Here is a 14,782-nt window from a genome sequence, read left to right on the forward strand (position 1 = left end):
CTTGTCTAATTTTCCCTCTTTATGATCGATTCCTGTCTCTTTGAGTTAAACTTTCTCTGTAGTTTCACCTTTTAAATCAGATCTGTTTAGTTTGTCTGCAGCTCCTAAAATCGAAATTAATTTCACCTGAACATGCACTGGAAAAACAATCTAGAAACAAGTTAAAAGTCTTAAATGAAGTGTATTAACCCTTAATTTGAGTAGGTAAATGAGATAGTTTACCAATGGAATGAGTATTTTTACTCTTAAGATAAGATAATTAGATAATATGCACTTGAAATAAGACAATGCAATTGTGTTTTCTCATTTTAAGTGTAAATTTGTCTTATTCCATTGACAAAATGCCTCCTCAATTCGACAACAGATGCACTTATTTCAAGAAAAACTACTGTTCTAGATTTTGATTTTTTTTCCAGTGTGTAAACTCTCTCTAACTCAGTGTTAAACTCTCTCCTCTCTTTCTATCAGGTTTTGGACCTCCCTCTCCTCCTCCTTCCCTTCCTCTCCTCCTCCTCTCCCTCTTTCCTCCCCTCCTGCTCCTAACTCTCCGAACCGCTGCAGCCTTCTGTCAGATCAAGCTCCTGCTCCGTTTTTAATATTTTTTTCCTGACTTTTGGATCCGGCGGGGCTGGAGCTGGATGGATTCCTCCTTTGCTGGGTAGAAGTTGTCCCAGTTGATCGGACGGACTGGGATCTGAGCGCTTCAGGATTGTTTTTATTGTGATGCGACAGGAGCGAACCTGTGGATCAGTGGGTGAACTGAGCCGCAGGGAGGTTCATGTCTGAGGTAAGATCACATCCATCTGCTCTGGTTCTGATGCTTCTGTTCACATGAAAAATGAAGCTGACTCCATGAAAATGAACTTTTCCAACTAATCCTTGTGTTCTCCTGATTTAAAATTCAAATTTGATATTAAAATATGTTCTTAATGATAAAACAATAGTTAAAGTCAGTCTTCAGGTGATCACTGGAACCTCACGCGAAGCTTCTTGCACATTTAAAAAGTTTGATCACCTCATATTTAATTTAATAAAATAAATCAGTCGCGCATTACCGGCGCCTGTAATGCGCATCAGCGCCTCAGGGGGGCGCGGTTATGCGCTTTCTGCTGTTTGAAACCTGACTGAGATGTAGAGGTTTACTTCAGGTGGATGGATGATACCTTTCTTTGGTTTTATGTCTGAGTTTAAGGACCAGCTTTGATAGTTTCAGACAGTTTTCACTTTTCATTTGGGAGAGAACATGAGCACTGGGAGTGAAAATTATTTACTTACTTATTTAATTTGAGTAGGTAAATTAGATATTTTTATTCTTACAATAAGATAATAAGATAAAATGCAGTTAAAATAAGACAATACAATTGTGTTTTCTTATTTTAAATGTAAATTGTCTTGTTCCAGTGGCAAAATGTCTCTTTTACCTCCTCAGTCCAAGAACAAAAGCACTTATTTTAACAAAAAAAAAGACCTTTCTAGATTTAAATTTTTTCCAGTGAGTATCATCTGACCGTCATCCTGTTTGGCATTTCAGGCTCTTCTTTTAAACATAATTAAAAAAACAAAAAGAGTTCCCACACAGAAAAAAAAGTCAGGAATGTCAGAAGGTCAGAGAGAGAGAGAGAGAGGAGGCCAGAGACAAGCATGGGACAAAGCAATGCTCTCTTCCTGCTTTAGGATGAAATAATAAAACAAAATTCTTCTTTCTTACAGTAACAGTTACAAAGATAACAAAACAACATATCAGGCTGCTTAAAAAACAACAAGGAAACCTCTCTCAGACAAACAAGGAAGTTTCAGGAACTAAATCCTCTAAGATAAAATCAAACAAGTCCAAGGTCACCAGAGTGGAACTGATTTCCAGAAGCAGTGGATAAAATAACCGCCTGTTAGTTTATAGCAAAGAATCCTGCTTCTGTTTATCCATAAAAAAAAGAATAGATCCTCAGTCTCATACTTATAGATTTACAGTTTGATGGATTGATCTTTGTATAAAATAAACTATGCTGCAATAAATACATTCAGTTTATTTATAGAGCCCCAATTCAGAACACATCATCTAAACCAACTGCAGAGAGGAGTTAAGGCTGATTTATAATCAGCAAGCAGGTGGTCTGCATGTGTCACATTGAATGCAAATGTCCCCCCGCCCCCTCTGCAGACACACCGCTGCACCTCTCCAAAATTGTAGGTGACCACAGACAGTGCTGCAGCCAGGAGGCCTCTATCTACATCTAAATCTGCTCTATACTATATGTATTTCCTGTTTGGTGCCTTACCGGCTTGTTTCGTTTGTATGACCGCCATTGTGGAAAACGACTCAGGAAGATGGACCAGCTAGCAGAGCGAGGTGTGAGAGAACGCTGGGACCATTTTTCCACCTGGATCCCTCCTCTTTTTCGCCCTCATGTCCCTCCATTGACACACAAACTTGACCCCACTTCCTCACCTCCTCCACAGTATCTAGACCCACAGCTAGTTCCTGATTGTCCCTCTTGTGTTGAGGCGTGGAATAACATAGTGCAGACCACGCTTCAAAATTGGGCATAAATCAAAAATATCTGCAACAAGCTCACTGCGACACATTGCTGCAGGAGCTGGTGCTGTGTGGTGTTGTGGAGGATTTTCTCAAAATATTTGAAAGACCCACCTTCCCCACTTAAAAATAAATAAATGGGCATATCTCCTCGTGCACGTCTTATTTAAAAGTTGCTGTTCTCATAGCTCATACAAGATTACTGCGTCCTAACATCCACGCTAACCCCTAAGTTCTTCAATCAGTATATAAAGCTGGAACTATATAGTGAACTCAGTCAACTTACCATTGCGTAGTGTCAGCTAATGGCGATAGCTGGCTGCTGTGACAGCAAATCCCAGAATGCTTTGTGAGGAGAGCGCAAAGCATTCTGGGATATATCTGCCTCATCTGAGGCCTTTCTTTTCTTCTCATACACCTCGTAGACACTTTTTCTCTTATGACCCTCTGTTAATTTCAAAGAACCGCGGTGAGAAAGGTGAGCTGAAACCGTAGCTCACCACAGATAAACGCCTGAAAGTGTGCATGCGCAGAAAAAGATAGCTAACGGGGGACGAGCATGTAGGCTGGTCGTATGTCACCACAATGATAAGAAACACCACTTATTTAGATGAAATAAAAGATCATCCTCTATAGCTTTAAGCAGACCATCCCACCTTGCTGGTAAAAAGTTTTCATCTGATTGCCTCCAGTGATTGTTCTTCCCGACTTTGATTGTGGAGATATCAGATATTCGCTCTGATTTTGTCATCAACTCTACAGCAATGCCTTAATCAAAGCTAAAATAATTGTAACTTTTCGCTTAGCCAACTATAAAGCAGTGGTTCCAAATGTGGAAGAAACACCCACCAGGGGGCGCTCTGTGGGATTGCAGGAGAGAATTTTATGAACTGAATTAATAATCAGAGATGGCAAAAGTACTCACTTTCCATACTTGAGTAAAAGTACAGATACTTGTGTTAAAAAATACTCTGGTAAAAGTGGAAGTACTGATTAAACTTCTTTACTCAAGTAAAAGTAACAAAGTACAGGCTTGTAAATTTACTTAAAGTATAAAAGTAAAAGTAGAAACCACTTTTTTCATGCCGTTGCCTACATTTTAAATGGATGTCTGCCAATAGGACTAGATCTCCGTTGTGTTCATTTTCAATCATCTCGTCGTCCATACTACTATGCTAACGCCACCGCCACCAAGCTGCAATGATTTGCTGCGAATGAATACCGTCGAATCTGTCGATTCATCTTGTAGTGGTGCGTCAAATGCAACGTAGATTCCCATCCAATTAGATTGAATTTGGTATTGATGACGTGAAAAATAATAACGGTAACTCCATTGAAATGATTCAAAACTAAAGTAACGAACCAATTTTTTTAAATGTAAGGAGTAGAAAGTACAGATATTTGTGTAAAAATGTAAGGAGTAGAAGTAAAAAGTCGCCATAAAAATAAGTAGCAAAGTAAAGTAAAAATATCAGAAAAATCTACTTGAGTACAGTAACGAAGTATTTGTACTTCGTTACTTCCCATCTCTGTTAATAATAGATTTTGAAATGGATAGTTTAAAGTCATAGGGAAATCATATTTAAATGTCAAATCATTCTGCCTTAAACATGTATATAATTGTACTCTTTATCAGGTCATATTGTCCCAAAAGTTAGAAAATGTCTATGTTTAAAAAAAATCAGGTTTTAAAATCTGTGTTTTTTTTCTCGTTATCTTATGCAGGCCAGTTAGTTATACGTCAGCTTGTGCAGCTAAATTCGGCCAATCATATATAAACGGTTATCTGTCAATCAAATTTTTTTGTACATAGCATCTTGATTCATATGTCGCAGCTAATACTAATCTAGTATCTGATCAATGCACCACAGAACCTTCTGCCTGCTTCTATGTTAAGACAGATTATAGATCTATTTTAGAACAAGGTTTGGCTGTTTTCACTCAGTTTATCATTGAATAAAGCCAGAAATGTGATTTAGTTTTTAAGTGGTTATCATGGTAGAGGATAGTGGATCAGGCAGGGATGGTCTGTCAGACATGGAGATCATTCCTCAGTTGATCAGCTCACAGCTTTTGGGGAACTGACTGCATAAATGTTGGGATTTTTCAAAAATACAACCAAAGAAACGGGAAGAGTCCTGTTTGTGTTGGCTGAAGCTGCATGTTTGTGTCCCACTGCTTCCTGGGTTCCAGCCAATGAGACGCTTGGATTAGAACCGACAGAAACCATGATGAGCCCTCGCTGATCTGCTGTGTGTCTCTGTTTTGCTCTATTAAGCAGTCTGCATACAAAAAGAAAGTGAAATATCAAACGATGATGATGCTAAGCTTTCAGTTTAATGGGATGTTTGGTTTTCTTTTCATATTTCTCCTAAAAAGGCCCGATCTTTACCAATCTCTGGGTTCCTTATCACCCTCCCTCATCTCTCAGGGCTGACTTCCCTAGAAGCAACCAAGCTTTCCCAGAACAAACATGAGAAACTTTGACCAACATTTCTTGGTTAGTGGAGTTAAAACCAAGCTGAGGTCTTAAGAGGGCAAATAATGAAGAATGTGTGGAGAACTTTTATGATGACAAACAGGAAGCAGATCTCATCAGTCCAAATAAGCTCCTCAAAGACATTATAATGTATCTGAGACACCCAGAGCTTACAGGTTTAGATTTAGTCCCAGCTGGTTAGAATCATGTTAATCTAGAACTGGAAATGGTGAAAGGCTTCATGCTCACACACTAGTTCTTCCATTTTTAGGAAAATAACCTCCCCTGCCTCATTGTTTGGAGTGCTAATTGTTGCTGGACTTGTTATTTAAGGCTTTATATGTGATACCAATTAAAAAGTTTCTGAAGGGAACCTGTTTTATAAACTTTGTACCTTGATTTTAATATGAGAGTGATTATTTTGACTTCCAATGCTTTGAAGGAAGAAGGATGATCGATGTTTGATCCCTCCAAAGTAAAGCCTTAAGTTTTATCGGACCTTAGGATCTATCTATCTATCTATCTATCTATCTATCTATCTATCTATCTATCTATCTATCTATCTATCTATCTATCTATCTATCTATCTATCTATCTATCTATCTATCTATCTATCTATCTATCTATCTATCTATCTATCTAACTATCTATCTATCTATCTATCTATCTATCTATCTATCTATCTATCTATCTATCTATCTATCTATCTATCTATCTATCTATCTATCTATCTATCTATCTATCTATCTATCTATCTATCTATCTATCTATCTATCTATCTATCTATCTATCTATCTAACTATCTATCTATCTATCTATCTATCTATCTATCTATCTATCTATCTATCTATCTATCTATCTATCTATCTATCTATCTATCTATCTATCTATCTATCTATCTATCTATCTATCTATCTATCTATCTATCTATCTAACTATCTATCTATCTATCTATCTATCTATCTATCTATCTATCTATCTATCTATCTATCTATCTATCTATCTATCTATCTATCTATCTATCTATCTATCTAACTATCTATCTATCTATCTATCTATCTATCTATCTATCTATCTATCTATCTATCTATCTATCTATCTACCTATCTATCTATCTATCTTTCTATATATATATATATATATATATATATATATATATATATATATATATATATATATATACACACTTTACAGTTCACCAGATCATGCAGTCAAATTGATTCAAAGTTTTCGATCTAAGGCAAACCAGTTGATCGCATCGACTAGTTGACTAAAAGGTAATTACTCACACTAAGCATGCTTGTGGCGACAGTGGAGAGGAAAAACACCCTTTTAACAGGAAGAAACCTCCAGCAGAACCAGGCTCAGTGTGAGCGGCCATCTGCTGAGACCGACTGGGGTTCAAGGAGACAGAAGCAGAGATACAAAGAGCAACTGTAAACTCTTGGAAACACAGCCAGGCAGACGAGCTCTGAGCCAGCTTCCATGTCAGAGGATGAAGAGAGCACATCCTGCCAGTCACAGTCAGAGAGACAGGAGCACACTGAAAAACAGGGAGATCTCCAGCATCTATAAACAAAGGGGTTGATGGCAGCAGCACAGCTGATATTTCTCTCCAGGATGCAGTCACAGCCAAACAGCCAGACTGTTATATATATCCATTAGATGTTATTTATTTTGCAGCTATTTTAACTGTTTCTTTTTCCTTGTTAGGGTTTAAGATTATCTTTCAGAAAATAGGGTTGTCAAAAATATGATTCTCTGAAAACCCTAACCCCAATATTGATACTAAGGAAAATATCTATTACCTAACATTTTAGAGAAATTGGGGATTTATAAAATCCATTAAATAAGACATAGAAAAGGGATGTTCCGATACAACCTTTTAATTTCCGATAAATACTGTTATTGCAGCTTTGAGTAGTTCCCCTTACCGAAATTGACCCAATGTGATATCAGCCCAACAATGCTGACTTTTATCACTTATTTTGTAGAGTAAAAGGTGACAAACAGCTTGATCGAGTGATATTACTCAAACAAACAATGTGTAATAAAACAACTCACCCAATGGGTTGCATAAACTTTAAAGTAAAGGGGAGTTTTCCATCAACATGCTAATATCTGAGCTCTTAGACGCAGGCTGATGTATTCTGATATTAGATTTCCGGCTGATATGGACCAATATCTGAAATTAATATTGACATAGTAAGAAAAATGTTTCAATCTCATCATGTTTTTTCAACTTGCAAATAAATGCTAAATAAATAACCCAAATACAAATGATCCAGAAGTACAAATACAATGCTAAAGGAGACATATCCTTAGTATAGATAATAAATTAGTATTGTTTCCACATGCAGCGATTAAGTATTGATGCTTTTCAGAATAGCAATATTTTTGACAGCCCTATTCAGTGTGGTGTCGATATTGGAAAAAGGTGTTTTTTTTCTGGGCCAATAATTAAACTGATGGAAATTAACATTGTTTGGTTAATATCTGCCCAGCTTTAACTAGTGGGTTGATACTATAATATGTTTAACATGACCAATATTCATGTCAATACCAATATAATAGTAATTAAAATGTATTGATCGCACATTGGAGAAATGTATCGCTGCATTTAATCCATCCCCTTGGGGAGCAGTGGGCTGCCATCGTGTGGGTTAAGGGTCTTTGCTCAGGGACCCAGAGTGGAAGCCTGTGAGAGTGGGGCTCAAACTCAGAACCTCAGGATTCCACGCTCTATGCCCTAATCACTAGGCTGCCACTCCCCAATATATTCTACCTTCCAAGATTTTACTACATTTTAGATTCATTGATTATTTGCAAGTTAAAAAAGTAATACCTCAGCCAATTAGGGCTGCAACAAACGATTATTTTGCAAATAGATTCATCTGTGGATTATTAATTATTAAGACAAAGCTGTCTTAAAGAAGACTTTGTACAAAGTGAAACGCAAACTTTTCCACTTGAGTAATTCTTGTTCTTTTTATCTTAAATGCAAAATATTTATATATTTTTTTTACAATCCTGGTATAATTACTGCTCTAAGTGGGTCGCTCTGTCAGCTAAAGGCATGTTTTAGATTCTTTATATTCCAGTTAACGATTAATCAATTACTAAATTAGTTGATGATTATTTCAATAATTGATTAATCTGATTAATTGTTTCAGCCCTACAGACAACCTTAAAATATTATCAGATTGTGTTATATTGACTGATTGATCAATTGATTGACGGATTGATTGTATTGTACAGTAGAGAAATTAACTCGTTACATCGGCTCAATAGTCAAAAAGATTCATTATATTTGGTTTATATATTTAGTCTCTGTGATTCTGTTGAAGAAACATGTTCAGTTATGTTTTCGGAAAAAGCCGATGTGTGTGTGTTTTTTGTCTTGCATCGTATTGTTTGATACGTGCATGCATTGTGCGATTTATTAGCACATTCAGCAACCCAGCCTTGAGATAATTTAAACCAGCCTCACATTTCTGCTCCATCTGTTTCTTTTTTGTTCAGATTAAGTCTCCTGTAACATTTCCTATCATTGTCATTTTTTATCATATAAATGGAGGAAGAGAAATTATTATCGACCGGAACTATCGGCCCCAAAAATCGTCAGCACATATCGGAGCTCAGTTAGATTTAGGGCAAAATAATCTGTATCGGCATTGGTCGTTTGCTCCTGGTAAGTTTTATTAAGCAGCAGCTTTTGGAAAGAGCGTCTCAGAAACATGGAGTTTAGCTTCAGATGCTTTGAATTCAGCTTCAGTATTTCAGGTTTTTTCTGAGTCTTGACCCAGACCGGAGGAGCCGAGCCGAACCCGAACACACCCCAACCATCTCAACTATTTGGAAGCTCTTTTAATATTTAGCCTGTAATTATGGGATGTGGGAGGATAGTTTCCTGGGTAACCACTGTTTGGCGTTTGTGATAATTAGTTCAACAATTTAGCATCCTCTGAGGTTAGACACAGGCTCTGCTGTGACGCACAGTGTGTTAGTGTGTGTGAGTTCGGCGACAGTTGGATACCACAGTGTTTCTGGCCCCAGAGCAAATCAGTAAACAACATAAAAAAACATACACAACACGGAGTAACATGAATGCACAGAAACATGCAGTAAACATATGTGGTTGTTACACACCAACTGAAAAAAAACTTGTTTAGAGACAAAGAAACATTTGTTTTGAACTCGTGTGTGAGTGTTTGACCTGCATGGAGGTCAGAAGGTTGACAGCTTTACTGAAACAGAAACCTGATGATTTTTAGTTTTCTCCTCATATTTCTGTTCAGAGGAATGTCTTTTATGCTCCTTTTCTGACTATTTAACTATTCAGACTAAAAAGGCTCTGAACTGAGGGGATAATGTGGTGTGTTGACATGAAACAGGTGACAACTTGATCTATGATTACATGTTAGCAGAGGTATGCTACAAAGACACTATTAATTCCCACCAGGGTCGGCCTAAGGGGGCCCAACAATAACATGACTGTGTCAGATTTTTTTATGACGATTTGGAACGACACACAATTTCATGACAAAATTACGTATTGCTTTTGACAGACAGGACATGAGTAAACAAACATCACTGAAGAACAAAAAGCATTTTGATATTTTAGTGTTTATCTCATTTGTCTTTTTTGGCACAGTTTAATGTACTATTTTATAAAAAAAACAAAAACAATTCGACTTTTTTTTCTAGTTTAATTGCTACATTTAGTAATTTATATTTTTGGTAGCAATAGAGGGCCCCAAAATCACATTTATTAGGGCCCCATACAGGTTTGGACTGGCCCTGCAGTAAGCTAAATATATGCTATATAGTGGATTAGCAAGTGAAAGTTAGTGCTCTTTTTTATTATCAAAAAGATGCAAAACGGTGATTGAAGATGATATTTGTGAGATAAGGATGAACAACTTTCAAACAAAAACCAGATACAGAATAAAAAGAACTTGTATTATTATTTTAGCTTATTAACATTTAATTAGCTTATCTCAGAATTTCTTAGCTTGTTCCCAAATGGCGGTTAGCAATTATTTTTGCTCTAGCTTAGCCCAGAAGTTCCCAAACAGGGGCACACGCCCTCTAGTGTAGGCCCAGTGTAATTGTGAGGTGGGGCAAGTGGAAATGAAATTAAAAAATAATCAATTTCAATGTGTATTTTTATAAAATGTAATTTTGTCAAACAATAAAATCATCTTTTTTCAAAGGGGAGTGGAGGGGTACTTAGAGGGGGCGTGAAAACTGTGTAGGTGAAAGAGTTCAGTCTATCTTTAGGTGTATTCTATCTGTCCTATCGTTGCTCTACCTTAGCTAACTGTACTTTGCTTTTTTATTGATCAGCCTTGTTAGCATAGCTCAGTACTTATTAGCTTGTTCTATCTTAGCTTAATTTAGCAATCGCTTTTGCCTTAGCTAAGCTTAAATTACTTCAATCAGGCTTTGTTACGGTTGCTTTACTTTACCATGGCTCAATCTACCTAGTTTTTTTGTAGTTTAGCTTATTTAGCTTAGCTTGCCTAAATGAAATAAAGTGGATAACCCTCTGTTCACTTCAAAAGAAGACAGACTCATATATTTATCTTCATTTGCCTTTGGTTAATCTACAGCCAATCCCATGTTCTGTATGGGTTCTTTTTTATTCCTGATGTACACTACTCAAAGAAATTAAAGGAACTCTTTTTAATCAGAGTATACCATCAAATAGCGTTGGGTTTAGGAGTTTGCCCTTAAATCGAAGGGTTGACGGTTCAAGCCCCGACTCCGACTTTCAGTGTTGTTGTGTCCTTGGGCAAGACACTTCACCTGCATTGTCTACTGATGGTGGTCAGAGGGCCTGGTGGCACCAGTGTAGGGCAGCCCCGCTTCTGTCAGTGAGCCCCAGGGCAGCTGTGGCTACAATGTAGCTTACCACCATCAGTGTGTGAGTGTGTGTGTGTGAATCAATACGTGCCATTGCCAGAAGGTTTGCTGTGTCTCCCAGCACAATCTCCAGAGCATGGAGGAGATTCCAGGAGAGAGGCAGTTACTCCAGGAGAGCTGGACAGGGCCGTAGAAGGTCTACAACACGTTGTGCAAGGAGGAGCAGGAGGAGCACTGCCAGAGCCCTACAAAATGACCTCCAGCAGGCCACTGGTGTGAATGTCTCTGACCAAACAATCAGGGCGTGACGTTCTCTAATGGGCCCTGTGTTCACTGCCCGGCACTGTGGAGGTCGATTGGCATTTGCCACAGAACACCAAAATTGGCAAGTCTGCGACTGGCGCCCTGTGCTTTTCACAGATGAGAGCAGGTTCACCCTGAGCACATGTGACAGACATGAAAGGGTCTGGAGAAGACGTGGAGAACGTCTTCTCTAGACGCCTGTAACATCGTTCAGTATGATCGGTTTGGTGGTGGGTCAGTGATGGTCTGGGGAGGCATATCCATCGGGATGAAATCCTTGCACCCATTGTCAGACCCTGTGCTGGTGCAGTGGGTCTTGGGTTCCTCCTGGTGCACGACAATGCCCGGCCTCATGTGGCGAGAGTATGCAGGCAGTTCCTGGAGGACGAAGGAATTGATACCATTGATTGGCTCCCACGCTCGCCCTACCTAAATCCAATAGAATACTTCTGGGACATTGTGTTTTGATCTATCCGACGCCGCCAGGCTGCACCTCAGACTGTCCAGGAGCTCAGTGATGCCATCTTGAGTTGATGCAATGAAATTTCAGCAAAATGGACTAGCCTGCCGCATCATTTTTTCTCTGTAATTTTTGGAGTGTCTTTGAATTCAGCCCTCTGTAGGTTGATAATTTTCTTTTCCATCAAATGATGTGGCATCATTTTGTTCCTAACACATCACCCAGTCCATATCAGTATAAATAAACGGCATGATTTTTTGCCCCATTGAGATCTGATGTGTTTTCAAAGTGTTCCTTTAATTTTTTTTTAGCAGTGTATATAAATGGTATGGATTAAAATTACAAACAGGAGCCATTTTGTGGGGTTTTGGCCTGCATGCCTTATTGATGCTTTCCTAGGACAGTTCTCATATACCCCTTCTCCACTAGCCGAAAAACCCGTTTAAACCCGGGAACAATCGGCTGTTATTGGAAGTGCGAACACCTTACTGACACGTGTCTAACGACTCACGTTAAAAACTCCTCGGCTCTGATCGGCATGCTGTAGGAAAACCAGACCCGCGTTGACCCGCTAATTTACATGATATAGGACAAGATGTCGTGTCTAATCTAACTAGCAGAAACAGCTCTGGTGTGAGGGATTAAGACAAAACATTACATGCGACAAAACAATAAAGCACACTTACTAGCCCTGGCCCTAATTTCTGTCGCACTGGTGACATCATCAACGCTAACCAAGCGTAATGATGTCACCAAACAAAGGCCACAGAGCTTGTCAGCAAGGGGTTAGACCCAGATTTTTTTTTTGGCCAATTGGAAGGGAGCCAAATGCGGATTGTTAGCGGGTCGATCCGTATTTGAAAAACCTTTAACCCGCTATTTTCAGTGGGAAAGAAGCTATACTGGAAGGAAGCCTGAGAGGAGACGTAGAATTTTAGATGTAAATGCTCCCAGTGAAGATGGGGGACATGACTATATCCATTTTGATTTATGGTTCTATAAATCTTAGAAACATCTGTAGGAAACTTCTGTAAAGATCAAGCAGATAACCAGAAGAACCTGAGAGAATCTGAGCTCACCCACTTGTATTAACAACCTAACAGGAGTGAAATTAGCAGCTTCAGGCTGAAACAGTCACTATGAAGATTTATGTTTCAGTCCCTGCAGCCACAGCGGTATCAATACATGTAGAAAAAACTGTATGAGGGCCTCACCCCAAAAACAGGCTCTTACTTGCTAGTGTGATCTAAAATGATGAGAGAAATCACACCGATGCTGTGATGTGTGCATCGTGCTGTGGTTGAAAAAAAAGGGAAAAAAAACAGCTGTGTATGTGTCACTCTGTGTATTACCCTCCCAGTCATGGAGATGAGGGAATTTCCTCAGTCACGCATTGAGTGTGAGCAGCTTTTCCAGCCTGCTGACACATTCATGAAGTCTCATCCTGATGTCCAACTGTCCGCTGAGACAAACTCTTGTTTCCAAGAATTCATTGCAGGACAATAGAGTCAAAGTAAACAGAACCAAAGCAGGCTGAATGCTGCTGGGTCTATTTTTATCTCTGATTGTGTTGAAGTTCTCTGTTTTTACTCCATAAATATCAAAACAATTTTTTTAACTGCTTTTGATTGGTTGGTTAAAATTTTCCATCCCATCTTGCGCTAAAGAAAGTTCTAGATGTCACAGATCTGCCTGATGACTCTGACTAAAGGGTCCAGATTCTGCTGCTAATGATCCGTTGTTTTGAACCAGATGCGTCTTCTCTGCTGCTCTCTTCTGCTCATCTCATAGGGAATATGATTTATAGAAGAAGAACCTTCCACTGGCAGGCCCAGACCCTTCAGAAGAGAAACAGGCCCACAGCATCACAGCTCTTCCACCATACTCAAAAATAGGAATGCTTTTCCACTTATTTGTTTGTCTCATGGTTGCTATGGAGACTTTGAGATGCAGCTCAGATTTGTTTCCTTCCTCTTCATCCCTCTCTGTGTTTTAAGGAACTTTTTTCTCTTTTCTCCACTCAGCTAAGGACATTACATTTCCTGTGCCTCAGTTTTGCCATTTTTAGTTATTTTTGTTCCATCCATCAGCTCCGGTGTGAATAGCTTTGTAGCTTCATGGCCAAAAGGTTTTGTCTAAGACCTGTGGGTGTTCTCTCGTTGCTCCAGAATCTTTGAAACGCCCTCCTTAATGATCAAAATAAGCATTAACAGAAAGCTCACCCCATCTGATCTGACCTTCTTCCAACTCTGGATTCCTCACTTTGGGCCGAGCTCCGACAGTTTCATGTCTCTGAGCCTCAGTGACCTTCGCTCGGTCAAAGAGTTCACAGATCAGGGTTATAAATTCAGTTTCCATCCTGTTTTTACGCGTCAAACAGAACAATCCAGAATCTTGAAAGAAGTGAAAACAAAAAAGTCCTCTGAGGAGCTGTCCAGTGTCAGCAGAGGGAGGTTGAGGTCAGGCTTTATGTTTCCCCTCAGAGGGATGTTTCACAACAGAGTTTCTGAGTCATTGTTCTCCAGGTAGAGGAGCTCAGATCTGAAGGACTTTATGCTTTTTATTTCAAACTAAAGTCTAGTTTAGGACTGTTTCAGCTGCTGAGAAGAAAGTAAAGAATTGAGGTCAGCATGAAATAATCTCTTTGCTAAAAGAAAACAGAAACAGAACCTTAAGGATTTTTTTCAGGTTTTAAAGAACTTGCCAGCTGGTTTCTTATAAGTGAATTTTATTCCTTTATTGTTGCAAGGAAAGAGCATGTTTCGAAAATGTAAGTTAATAAAAAATGGGTTAAGAATAAAAAAGAATAGAACTTGAATGATCTCACAATGGAGAATATACTTGTGACATCGGCTCTTATAGACAACAGGAGGTGCACAAAGGAGAAAATGTGCATGGAGTATATATAGAGCATCCAGACATTTTACCAGCTTTTTTATTTTTTTTATTGCCATTACACTGTCACAAGTACAGAGCAACTAAATTCACTCTCTGCAGGTGCGCAACTACATGTTTTGAAGGTGGATGCGAACACATCATCTGTGCCTTGTTCATGCCCCCGGTGGTTGTCACCTTTCTTCCACTCTGTATTCTCATTAGTGTAGTCTTTGTTCACTTTTCAATAAAAAAAATTTTTTTT

General features: G+C 38.7%; 1 protein-coding gene across 3 annotated transcripts in view; it reads left to right on the top strand.

Moving 5' to 3' along the window:
- The first annotated feature begins 528 nt into the window (after positions 1–528).
- Positions 529–14,782, top strand: part of plekhg2 (pleckstrin homology domain containing, family G (with RhoGef domain) member 2) — a 137,446-nt gene continuing 123,192 nt past the window's right edge. For all 3 annotated transcript variants that reach the window (XM_038307970.1, XM_038307971.1, XM_038307972.1), the window contains exon 1: positions 529–787. The gene's annotated coding sequence lies outside the window, so the exon portion shown is untranslated. The remainder of the gene's footprint in view (positions 788–14,782) is intronic.

Source organism: Cyprinodon tularosa, unplaced genomic scaffold, assembly GCF_016077235.1.
Source record: "Cyprinodon tularosa strain WSP-4 unplaced genomic scaffold, ASM1607723v1 ctg625, whole genome shotgun sequence".
NCBI lineage: Eukaryota > Metazoa > Chordata > Actinopteri > Cyprinodontiformes > Cyprinodontidae > Cyprinodon > Cyprinodon tularosa.